The 13632-nt window shown below is 34.7% G+C and overlaps 1 pseudogene; it reads left to right on the top strand.

Moving 5' to 3' along the window:
• The first annotated feature begins 2007 nt into the window (after window positions 1-2007).
• Window positions 2008-12045, top strand: LOC138830037 (GATA zinc finger domain-containing protein 1 pseudogene; annotated as a pseudogene).
• The last annotated feature ends 1587 nt before the right edge of the window (window positions 12046-13632 follow it).

The raw sequence follows: 13632 nt of genomic DNA, 5'->3' as shown, positions 1-13632 counted from the left end.
ACTTCACCAATCATTTAATCCATTTAATATTTGATTTCTCTCTTCTTTAGTCTCTATTTTGTTTATTTTTAAACTGAAGCTATCACATCTGAATCACATCCTAACAATCCTTTCTTTGAAATATATTTCCATCCCTTCATTGCCACTTCTCCTCATCTATACTACCCATACCTCATCATCCAAGATATAAACAAATTCAGAGAGGATGGATGAAAAAAGACCTTACAAAAATACTCATCAGGAATTAAGGAGTAACTATACTTATAACGAAATCAATTGCAGGTCAAAATCAGTAAGAAGAGACTAAAATGTTATCACCTCATATAAAAAATGGAATGAATGTTCCATGAAGAAGAAATTATGGGGGTCAACATGTATTCACTTAATAGAGGAATACCAATTCAACAAACAATCCTGGACTTACCAGTACTGACAAAATCCAAAATAAATAAAAAATAATAATAAAACCCATTTTGTTTTATTATTATTCACATCTAAGGTGAATCTCTTCTTTAGTTAACTGGTTTTTTGGTGAGAGTGAAATATGGATATGAATCTAAGTAACTTGACTGCCATCTTGGCATCTTGCTATTAATTATACATGGGGACTTTCCAAACTCTAGAGGTTATAGAGGACACTCTTTGGACTGTAATAATTGTCATGGGCTCCAGGAAACTACCACTTCATCTAGGTAATTGGGGTCCTGATTTTCCTTTATTTTCCCTATGAATCATCACTTTATTAAAATTAAGTATCCCCACCTAATCATTTAACCTATATATTATCACTTTGTTAGAGTTAACTATCCCCACCTATTTTGCCTATGTATAACCATTTTATTAAGAATAAGTATATTCACTTTGCCTTTGTATAACCACTATTATTAGGAATAATATCCTCATTTAGCTTGTTTTGTTTTATGAATGACACTTTTGTTAGATTGTTAAGATTTGGTCTTCACCTCAAGTACACGTCCTTGTCTTTAGAAACTATGTGCTAGCTCTGTTCTGGGCTTCTGGTCTTTCAGACAGGAGTCCACCATGCAGTCGCTGGCTTTTTAATAAATACTCCAAATTCGACCTTCTAAATTGTGGCATCTCTGAATCCCAATAATTGAGAATACCTTACAACAAGAGTACATAAAGTCTTCCATTAACAAACACATTTTACAAACATATATACATATAGATATACCTATATATCTATATGTATATATACTTATATATCTGATTGTATATATATATATATATATATATATATATATATATTTCCTCTAATATCAGGAAAAAGACAGGATATTCATTTTCTCTACTAATTTCCAATAAAGTGCTGAAATTCCTAACCTCAGCAATAAAAGGAAATGATACAAAAGGAACCCAAAGAGGGAAAGAAGTAAGGAAATTATCCTCATAAACAGATAAAAACTTACTTCTGAAGTACCTAGATAAACACCTCATTCTCAGGTGCTGAAGCCAATGAATACTTACAACAAATGAGCAGGAAAAGAAAGGAAAAGTAAAGGAAGGAAAGAGAAAAAAATCCATTCTTTCCCATATATGAAAAAAAATGAAGTTGAGGATTAAATTGGGAAAGAAATGCTCTAATAGTCTGAAAAAAGTAAATTAAAATACCAAGTAATCAATATATATGTATATATATATTGATTACTTGGTATATATATATTATATATATATAATATATTATATATAATATATATACATATATTATATATATATATATATATTAACAGTTGAAGGACCACTACAACTAAAACTATAAAATATTGAAGAAATAAACTGAAGAAATGATTAAGAGTGAAAATACCTCCAAGTTCTCAGACTTGCAAAATTAGTATTGTGAAAATGGACATACTGCCAAAGGAAATCTACAAATTCAGTACAACATACATAAAATCCCAATATCATTGTTGACTGAGATAAAGACAATATAAAAATTCTAATGAAAGTTCTAGAACAACAGAAGGAATTTTGGGTAAATTAGCAATAATGAACGAAGGTATGACATTCCAAAACTTTAACTTTACAATGAGCTACAGTAGCAAGTAAGATTGGTACTGGCACAAAAATAGGTTTGAAGACCAGTAGTATAAACTAGAAGTCGCATTAATAAACCCATATACTTGCATGCATCTGAGATTTGATAAAGTAGTAAAAAGTACATGTTGGAAAAAATGGCAATCTTTAACCAATGGTGTTAGGAAAATTGGATATTTGAATATGGCTGGCACCTTATTGGTTACAAGGTTGGGTGGCAGGACCTAGCATCTTGTCTTCTTGCTGGGGGAAGGAAATGCCCCCACCCATCACCTACCTCCCAGGTGATGGGCATGCCTGGAACCATGGAGGCTGTAGCCAGCACTTGGCTGAGAGGTTAATGAATCTGTCAGTCCATTGCTTGGGACTGGGAATTTCCTGTGGCCCTGCCCTGGGCTTGGGCCCTATTTAGGCCCAGACCAGCCTAGCTGCCTCTACCATCATGTCTCCATGATCCTGTCCTCTGTCCTGTCTTCTGGCTTGTCTCTGGTCATCATAACATCCCAAATTTTGTTCTCCATCAGAGCTGAATTAGCTTGCTGGTATTGTTTTTGTTCTTTTCTTCCTCTTTCTCGTTTTTCATAATTCTGTTTTGTGTAGTTGAGTGCAGCAGGCCTTTGTAACCAAGGTCTGCCTGTAGCCTGCTAATTGTATAATAAAGACTCCAATATTTTATATTCGAAAATGTGGCTTCTGGGATGATTAACCTTATAACACATCCATATGTAAAAAAACCAAAGCTGGATCTCTTGAGTGTCACATTGTCTACTCAAAATGGAACAAACACTTCAATTTAAGACCTAAAATCTTGAAATAAATACAAGACTGGTTAGGAGGAACACTAAAACTACTGGCATATTAGGAAGGAACTTTCTGAATACAGACCAGGGGTTCAGCTTATTGATAATTGAGAAATCATTTTGTAACAAGGCAAAAAATGTCTGTACAGCAAAGTTTGTATTTAATCAAGAAAAAAAATCAATGTACTGATAGCCAAAGTACAGCCATTCTGGACTTTTGAAGGCCTTTACTGAAAGTATCCATTGTAAAGGCCTTTACTGAAAGTATCCAATGTGAGGACTTTTACTGAAAGTATGAACTCAGGTTCCTGGAAAAACTGCAAAATGTCCTAATAACATTCTGCCCTAGCTACAGCCTAGCAATAGCCATCAGTGGATGACAGGAAGGTACCTAAAGCTCCAGATGTTTCTTAAGATAACATAGTTAACATAGTTTGCTGCTTAAAAACTTAGCTCATGCACGCCAGCCAATAAGATTGTTACAAGATTCACTCACTAAATTTCAACCAATCATATAACCCTTAAGTTGGAAACCCCCTACCCTTGCTAAACTGGGAAGTCAGGGCTCTCAACTCTGACCTGCTCTACAGGTGCCCGTTGTGAGTCCAGGCTGGAGCTTGCAATAAATGACTCTCTTGTGCTTGCATCAGAATCAGTTCCTTGGTGGTCTTTGGGAATCCTTATCTGGGCATAAGATCTCAAAATGGAACATCTTTATCAGCTATACATCTGACAAGGGCATAATATCCACAATAGACAAGGCACTCCCAAACTAAGCTGTCCTAAATTCAGTAAACCAATGAGTGGACAAAGAAATCACAGAATTTCTCACAAAAAGAAGAAAGAATTACCAATAAAGACATGAGGAAATGCTCAAAATTCTCATTTTAATATGAATCAAAGTAATATTGCGATTTCATCTTACCCCTGTGAAAGCATCCTATATCAAGTATACAAAAAATAAATGCTGGTTGTGAGTTGAGGAAAAAGGAGCTTTATTATACTGTTAGTGGGAATGAATGTAGTGTAATATTCAGGAAGACAGATTAAATATTCCTAAAAACTCAACATAAAACTAGCTTGTGATCAAGCAATACCATTTTTGGTCATCTATCCTGAATATTACAAGTCAGTTTGCAGTAAAGACTCTTGAACATCTATGTTTCTTTTTTCACAGTTTTCTATAACCAAGGAAATCAAACCGCCCAATGCTTTCTGAACGGATAATGAAAATGTTGTGTGTATTATATATGTGTGTGTATATATATATATATATATAAACACTTTTAAATCAAATGTATAGCATAAATTATTACTCCTTTTAAATTCTTTAATAACTGATTAATAAGAAAAGTCAAAGGAATAAAATTGTTCTCTTGCTTTCCCTTATCTAGTTTTCCTGAATCATGTCTCTCTACTTTGTGTGATCACCTCCAACCATAGGCTACAGAGAATTACTAAACCTGGAAACTTGCTACTCTCTTCTTGAAAGGTTCTTCAGTTGTTCCACTCAGTATGATTATATCATCTTCTGCCATCAAAATAAATATAACACAATGGCTACCACTCAGAGTGCTATTTATTCATTCATTAGTTAACAGATTTAGCTGAGAGTAAATCACTGGGTAACTGTATTCATACACACACCTGTTCTCCTATGTCAGTTGAGGCCTCATTATCAACCAAAATAAAACCTTAAGTTCTATGACAAACAGCTGCTTGTCTCAAAACATGGCAATTGGTTCTGAGAAAGCAAATATTTTTAAGCGGTCCACTTAAGAGGACTTCTTAGGGTAACAAAACTAAACATGTTGCAATGTACAGAGAAGACATTATAAAATCAACTAAGACTTCACAATTGCTGTATGAAAGACAATCAGTCATTGACACTTTATTGGTTCAAACGTATTGGGTGGTCTATTTGTTCGTTGCCAGACTTATCAATCACACCAATCAACCATCTATGTATTATTCTTGACTTCCATATTGCACCCTCCCTCTCTGTTTTCTTTCTCTTTTTCTTTTTAAAATGGAAACCATCACATCTGAACCATAGTTTCTACAAGTTAATCCTCTTTCAAATTGGGCTGTAGATCCCAACTGTGTAAAATGTTAAGGGATCCCAGAAACCTAAAGAGGAGAATGGGCAGCCATCTTACAACAGCCTGAAAAGACCACTGACAGCAACTACTATAGGAAAAGTATTTTGGAGAACGACAGTACACTATCTTCTAGAGTCTGGTTTAACAAGGAAAGCTACAGCTAAAGATTCTTAAAATTACTCTTTGTAAGCCTATTAGCTATTAATCTGTATAAGATTATCTCTGGTTTCTCCAAATTGTAAATCAGAAGGAGGTGATTCACCTTTCAATCTTACCACACTTTTCCCCATTTTTTCTTCCTTGCTCTTCTTAAGGGAAATGATTGTATCTGAAATATAATAGCCACCAATTATTCCTTTCTTCCTTTCTTTTTCTTTCTTTCTTTTTTTTTTTTTTTTGCAGTCACAGGTTTTAAACTCTGGGCTTCGGCACTGTCTCTGACCTCTTTTGTTCATGGATGATGCTCTACTACTTTGAGCCACAGCTCTACTTCTGGTTTTCTGGTGGTTTTAGAGATAAGAATCTTACCAATCAACCTTCTCCATTTAATCCTTGAGCTTCATATCACCAAACTTTTCCCCCTTTTTTTCTTTTTCACACTTCTTTAATGGAAATCATCTTATCAGAACCATATTTCCCAACAATTATTGCTATCATATCTGAGTTTCAATCCCTGTATACAGTAATATATATTACTCATGTATCTCCCACCTCCATTCCCTAATTTTTATCAATAACAAACCACCTCCTAATAATCTGCTCAAATAATGATCATTTGTTTTTCTGTTCTATTTCCTTTGCTGTGTTTTTTATTTCAGCCTTCTATTTCCTGTTTCTGAATGTCCTATTGGCTAATGTACTTCTTTCTCTTCTTCTATTATCCTTTCGCTTTTTTCCTTGTCATTCCTCAGACTCCTTATTACTGAAGTTTGCACCTAAACATCTGTGTATGCATTTATTCTTTTCTCCACAGTTTCACAATACGGGGTCAATACCACATTAGATACCTTTCCCCTCCCCTGAATAACTCATTTCATCTCCCCACTAACCTGTGCTGTAAATACCTACTCTCAATACTTCCCAACCAATATTGTAAAATACTTCCAATTATTCCAACAGAACTTCCCCTTCATCTCTGAACTACTCCTACTCTGTGAATTATAACCTTCAAGAACAGGAAGTCTCTCAGGAAAATTCATATATTTATAGTAATTACTTATTTTTTTTCAAAAGTCAAGGGTACAGGATAGATTCTATTAGTGTTACAGGGTACAGGAGAAATCATGAACAAATGTCATGTACTTGAGTTAAAGTAAATTGAATATTGAGTGATGTAATGACAATAAAAGTAAGAAGAGTTGTACATATATTTAAGAGATGATCCATGACACACACACACACATAAAATGAATTCAAACAACACTAAAGTTCTAAAAATGTCATATCCTGTATTTTAAAAAGTCCTTGATTCCAACACAATAGTATGATATGTACAAAAATTGGTAAATAAGTACACAACAAGCATGAAAATAAAAAATACAAATAAGAAACCACTATGCATGGTGACAAATGCTTCTTATTTTCAACATGCTTTGTGCTAAGGCAGAACAATTGAGTGTTTATGGACAGCCTGTGCTAAAATAATAAAATTCTGTGGGAAAACAAAACCAAACAAACATAAGAATAAAAAAGTTTGTATGTGATCAACTCAAAGAAAAAATAAAAGTAATAACTCAGGGACACATAACATAGCAACAGATTCTCAAGGGGAATAAGGGAAGATAAAATTTGGCATATAACCAAGAAACCACACAGAAGAAAGTCAAAGTAGAAAAGTACATAGAGGGGGAAGAATGCTAACAGTTCTCTGGACCAGGAGAGGGAATAAGAAGTCAGCAAGACTTTTGATTTTTATCAATTTTTATCAAGTTATCCAACCTAGGGATCCGTAAACTCAGTGGTAGGAAAAATAAACCAAAATAAAGAGAAAATAAGTGAAATGAGGCAAAGCCCTCAATCAATTTTCTTATTTTTTAAAATATGTGGTTTCAACTAGAGAGAAAATAATGCTAATAACAATACCTAACTGCTAGCCAGCTACTGGAGGTTCACACATGCAATCCTAATAACTCAGGAGACAGAGATATGAGGACTGCAGTTCAAAGACAGCCAGAAGGTCAATCAGACCTCTTACTCCAATTGCACAGCAAAAAACTGAAGTTGTGATGCAAGTGGTAGAACTCCAGATTTGAACAAAGAAGCTGAGGAAATGAGATCCTGCATTGAGCTCCAGTTCTAACATAAAGCACACCCCAACAAATAACTAGTATGTTGCTGGCAATAATAGGAAAGGTACTACATTTAAATCTGTATTTCATAGCTAAAATGTAAATAAATTCATATATAGTTTAAATGAAGTCATGAAAGCATTTGAAGAAAACAGACATCAAGTTTTCTAACTGTGGTGTCAGGGAAAAATCTAAAAGCAAAACACAAAAATTAAAAGTAAGAAAATACCAAAAAATATTTGAAAAAATCATTTTTATATGCATGATAGGGTGACCTCTACAGTGATTGGTTAGTTCCTTTTCCTCCCCTTTTATGCCATGCAGGTTTTTTTGCTTTAAAAATGTTTGTTGTGTGATAATAAATTCCTGCTTGACTTGACTCCCTGCTGCATCTGTCTGTCTCTGAGGCTAAGGGAGGCTGGGGAATGGGCAAGTGGCCCACTTACCTTTCCTCGGACCCTGTCCATCTTCCATGAGATGGACAAAAACCCAACAGATATGTTTATGGTTTATAAAAATTAATTTGCAATACATTTGATAGTTAATATCATAAACTTTTTAAAAGGTTTTAAAGCCTTTAGATACAAGTGTGCAGGCAGCAAAATGAATACTACAACTTTTTTTAGTTGTTTTTCAAAACTCGCTAAAATGAAATCTTTCTATTCTACAGTAGTGGCTCACACTTTTAATCATAGCATCTCAGAAGGCTGAGGGTCTTAGCTCAAAGACAGCCCAAGCAAGAATGTCCTTAAGACTCTCATTTCTAATTATACACCAAAAAGCTACAAGTAGAGTTTATAGCTCAAGTTGTAGAGGACAATAAACTACAAAGCACCAGTAAGGCCCTGAGTTTCCTCCCCAGTACTGGCACAAAAGACAAAATAAAACATATTTGTAATCAAATGAAATAAATTCATGTATTACTGAGAGTAATATAAATTGTCATAAATTTTCTAGAAGGCCCATTGAAAATATGTATAAAAAGTACTAAATGCACAAATGTTCTTTAATCAGTTGGCCTTTTACTCAGTGTAGCATACATTAAAATTAAGGCAGCTTGGTAAGATAAAGTAATACTTATCTTAACTTAAAAGTACTATTCTAAGATATTAAAAGTTGCCGCCAGTATTTCTCATTCTCATTTCTTGCTTCCTCCCTCAACATATAAGATTAATAAACTAATATTATTAAATAACCAATATTATCTACTGGTTAGCAAGAACTTATCCAGCGACTGAAGGAAAATAAACTCCTCCAACAGCTCACTCAAAAAGTTCACTTCATCTTCTACCACAAAGTACATCTATTCACTTTCAATTCACCTATTGCCTTTATAAATATAATCCCTTTCCTGCTTCTAGTGACTAAAAATCCAAATGGTCATCTTCTTCATAAACAACCTCAGTAAAGATACAGCACAATTACATCCTTGGACTCACATGACTTAACCAAAAGAAAACTTCAATTAAAGAGGTAGCAAGGCATTTGTTAATGGAATATATAAATTAATCTATTCCATTACCATTTGCTCTATACCTGCTGCATGAAAGCAGGACATATTTTCTAGAGCTAGGATTAGAACTCAGAAATCAAGACTCAAATTCAAGAATAAATATAACAAGCACTTTGGAAAAACGAGGAATGGAAGGGTATCAATTCGTTATCATCACAGTGATTGAGAATTGTATCCTCCCTTCCCTCCCTGAGTCTCACTGAAGATTATGTGACAGGGAATTAGTTCTTTGCAAAGAGCACAGAGTTCATTTTTGAGATTCCAGCCAGCAACGTTTTCTGGATTATGAGGGAGATAAGTAGCTTAGGTGCTACCTATCATCTGTACCTAGATACTGAATCCCCTTACATAAAATCCTCTGTATTTCTTCAACATTTTCAATGGCATGCTAATTTCTTTTATTGTTTCTTTGTTCATTTTTTTGGTTTTTGATTGTAAAAATACTGAACAGAGGAGTTACAGTTACATGAAGATGGTAATGAATACATTTCATATCAAGCATTATTAGCTGCTATGTTTTTAATATCTTAAATTTCTTAATTATTTTATTCATGCCTTAAGAGGACTAGAATGGAAAAAATAACATTTTTCCACCATGAGCTCATATTTACTCTAAGATACCAAAATTGCTTATAATTGTATATATTTCTCCAAACTCATTTTTCTGCTATGGCTCCATGGATTGTATATCTTTATATGCCAATTAAATTTGGTATGCCACACATGCAATAACTGACCTAGGGTATGAGGTTGCCATGTTTCTATTTCTCACTGTATATGTATAAACATATGTATGTTTATACAGAAGCCAATTTCTTTTCATTCTAATTTATATGAATTGGACTTTTGTCCAATTTCGTCCAAGTTTTCTGGTGTCAAGTAATTTTTTCTACTTTGAACACAATGTGAATCACATGTCATATACTCAACTTTTATGGAGAAATTTTTGCCAACTGTGATGTGGTTTATCTACCAGATTCCATCCATGCGGGAACCATATGGCAAAGGTGCTTTCTATCTATGCTACATTTCATTTTGTTAGTCACTGAAGAGTTAGTGACTGCATTTTAGGTACAGGTTCAATAGTAACAGTGGGGCAATAAGATGCCTTAGAAAATAAGACTATTAACATGTGATAGTTATACTGGCATAAATTTGTGTGCATATGACATCACAAAGCTGATAGCTCATCACAATTTTATCACAGCTTAGTGTTCAGACAAACATGAATGCTAGAGTTGTACTAAAAACTGCAGATGCTAATCTTACTGAATTCTGTTCAGGATGTGACACTGCTGCTTGCTATTATAGCTACAGTAATCCAGAGGGCAGTGGATTTCAGTATGGCCAAAGATTACTTCATTTGTGAATCTAGTCATTTGGGTTGAAATCATTGACTATTTTTTGTTTCAATGCTCATTTTGATAATGCTGCTCCATAGCTATTTTCACCTCTTGGACCACCAAGACTTACTGAATTAATCTATTTTCATTGAGAAGCACCATATAAGGTACTGTATTATTTTGTTTCTGATTATTTCTATTTATTCATTTATTTAAAAAGCTTCCAGAAAGAAAGTTTCCACTAAAGGAAAAGGGTGAAGACATATTTTTATTTTTATTTTATTTTATTTGTGAACATACTGTACAGAGGGGTTACAATTACATGGGCAGGATAATGCATACATTTCTTAACAAGCATTGCAGCCTCCTCCTTTGTTTACCCTTCACTTCCTTTCCCAACCTCCCCACTCTCCCCCACCCAATCCTTCCCCCATTATCCCCCACCGACATTGTAAAGCTCGTTTTTGACATGAAAATTTGTACTTCTCATTGTTGCAACAGGTCCACCTGAATCCTTAAACGACTTGTTTGTCCCCATCTCCTCCACAAGTTATACTGACATCAAATATAATGAAAGCGGGGGTAATAATGTGGGGGAGGGACATACAAAGCAAAAAAGAAATAATCTTATAAATGCGTTAGAAACACATGCATGAAAGAAGAAAAAAACATTAAAATACATATCTAAGGGTTCATTTTCCTACCATCACATTATCTGACCTTTTTGGCTTGACTCATACATATACTAGATATTAAAAATAAGGAAAACCATGGGACCTGTGTTTCTTTTGGCCTGGCTTACTTCCCTTAATATAATTTTTTCCAAGTTTTTCCAATTCCTAACAAATGGGGCAATGCCATTCTTTCTGATGGAGGCATAGAATTCATTGTGTATATATACCACATTTTCTTGATCCATTCATCTACTGAAGGGCATCTGGGTTGGTTCCATATCTTAACTATGGTAAATAATGCTGCAATACACATAGTTGTGCTGGTAGCTTTAGTGTGGTCTTGTTTGTAAACATTTGGGTAAATGCCCAAAAGTGGGATTCCTTGGTCATAGGGGAGCTCTATGTGAAGTCTTTTGAAGAACCTCCATACTGCTTTCCAAAGTGGTTGAACAAGTTTACATTCCCACCAACAATGAAGTAAGGTTCCCTTCTGTCCACATCCCCTCCAGCATCTGTTGTTGTTAGAGTTCTTGATTTTTGCCATTCTAACTGGAGTGAGGTGGTATCTCAATGTTGTTTTGATTTGCATTTCTTTTATGGCTAGTGATGTTGAGCATTTCTTCATGTGTATATTGGCCATCCTTCTTTCTTGTTCAGAGAAGTTTCTCTTTATGTCTTTAGCCCACTTATTTATTGGGCAGTTGTTTATTTGAGAATTTGTTGTTTGGGGATTTAATTTTTTGAGTTCCAAGTATATTTTAGATATGAGACCCTTGTCGGTTGTATGGCTAGTAAAGATTGAAGACATATTTTTAAATTAAAAAATCCCATCAGAGCTCCTGAGTCTGTTTCCACCATCATCACTGCAAAATCAATGTTCTACAACGGAGTATATTACCAAAATGGTGATGATGTTTCTGTGATTGATAATCAACATGGAAAGCTCTACTATGCTCAGATCAGGGGTTTTATCTACGACCAGTATTGAGAGAAGAGCGCAGCACTGATGTAGCTCATTCCCACTCTCTCTAACCCCACAGATCAGTTTGATCCTTTGTCTCAAATCATATGGCCAGAGGAAGACCTTCCCAGGAAGATGGAATACTTGGAATTTGTTTGTCATGCACCGTCTGAGTATTTCAAGTCAAGGTCACCACTATTTCCCACTGTCTCCACCAGACCAGAAAAGGGCTATATATGGACTCATGTTGGACCTACTCCTGCAATAATGATTAGGAGACAGTTACCAAACACTTGTAGTTACAACTAAATCCGAGGCTGGGAAACTCAGTAATATATCCCTTACCCAGCATGCCTAAGACCCTGGGTTCAAAACAAACAAACCCAAAAGTGGATTTTTCATTTTCTTATATTTATACAACTCTGAAGAAGATAACTTCTTCCACGAATTGCTTTTTTTGGTCGGTCGTGGGGCTTGAACATGAGGCCTAGGTGCTGTCTCTGAGCTCTTTTTGCTCAAGGCTAGTACTCTACCACTTTGAGCCACAGCTCCACTTCCAGTTTTCTAGTGGTTAATTGGAGATAAGAATCTCATGGACTTTCTTCCCTGGCGTGGCTTTGAACCATGATCCTCCTTGCTAAGTAGCTAGGATTACAGGAGCCACCAGAGCTGAGCCCATAAAATTCTTATATGGGAAACTAAAAAGTGTGTTCCCAATGACCTAGTAATTGTTAACAAATTCTGCCAAGTCTAGCATGGGGCAGATTCAGCTCAACCAGTCATGATGGAGGTTCTTTGATCAGGCAGGACCCCATTTCCCTGTTTGGGGTGGATATGTTCTGCCCTCAGAACAATTTCCAACAAGTCTTTCTCCATCTTCTGTATCATCTCTATGAGGAGCCCTGGTTGTCCCTTTCAAGCTAGCATCCCATCTTTGTGTCTACTATTTCCACGCAGACATTTCTTTGTCAGTACATGGGCTTGAACCTCACACTTGGCATTGTACTGCTTGATTCATGCCTCAAAAAGTCATGACTTAGAGAAAACAAAATGTATTTGAAGGTGAATGTTAGCTTTCTGTTTGTGTATCTTCCCAGGCAAAGGATGCAATTTCTGAGAGACCATTAGGAGTAGGCACGATCTGTTTTTATTCATAATTTACTTCCAGAAACTCAAAAAATGGATTATATTTTTATATAACTACAAAATATTCAATTTTAAACTTCTCCTCAAAGGTTTAATCAAGTAAAATGTTGCCTTGATCAACAATAAAAAAAGTAGTGTGGGCTTCCTTTAATGATTATTTCTAATTCAGATTAAAATAGGCCTGAAGAAAGTTTATCTGTAAAGCTGGAAATTCTGATAATTACTCTAATTCTCTTATAAATAAAATATTAAAGCTTTCTATACATGTTCCTAATAATTAAATGTACCTGATTTGTATGTAAAGTTCTTCTTTTGAAATTTTATTCTATACAATGTTTTCTATATATGACATACATATTTTATATCTATTATACTATTTTATTATTGAATTAGATGTGTACACCTATTATGTTATGTTTTTTATGACTTTATTCTATTTAAATTTCAATTTTATCAGTAAGATTTTGACTTCCTCACATCCTTACTTCTGATCTTATGCCAGCTACTCTTCTTATTCTTACTGTCCTCCACAGGTGCTCATACGTACTATGTATAGTTGAAATCTCCTATGGTGTGATCTTACCTTATGGTCCTTATTCATTGTCCCTTTGCTTTCTTTCCTTTGTATTTTAATACTTGGCAGCTTAGGAATTTTACTTGTGCCATCTTACCCTTTTTGTGTGTTCTAGATGAAAGTGTATATCTGTGATTATTTGTGTCACTGTAGGTTTTAATATTTGGCTCTCTACC

The sequence above is a fragment of the Dipodomys merriami genome, unplaced genomic scaffold, assembly GCF_024711535.1.
Source record: "Dipodomys merriami isolate MVZ:Mamm:240054 unplaced genomic scaffold, mDipMer1.0.p SCAF_181, whole genome shotgun sequence".
Lineage (NCBI taxonomy): Eukaryota > Metazoa > Chordata > Mammalia > Rodentia > Heteromyidae > Dipodomys > Dipodomys merriami.
The sequence above is the reverse complement of the archived record's forward strand: the minus strand, read 5'-3'. Positions and strand labels throughout refer to the sequence as shown.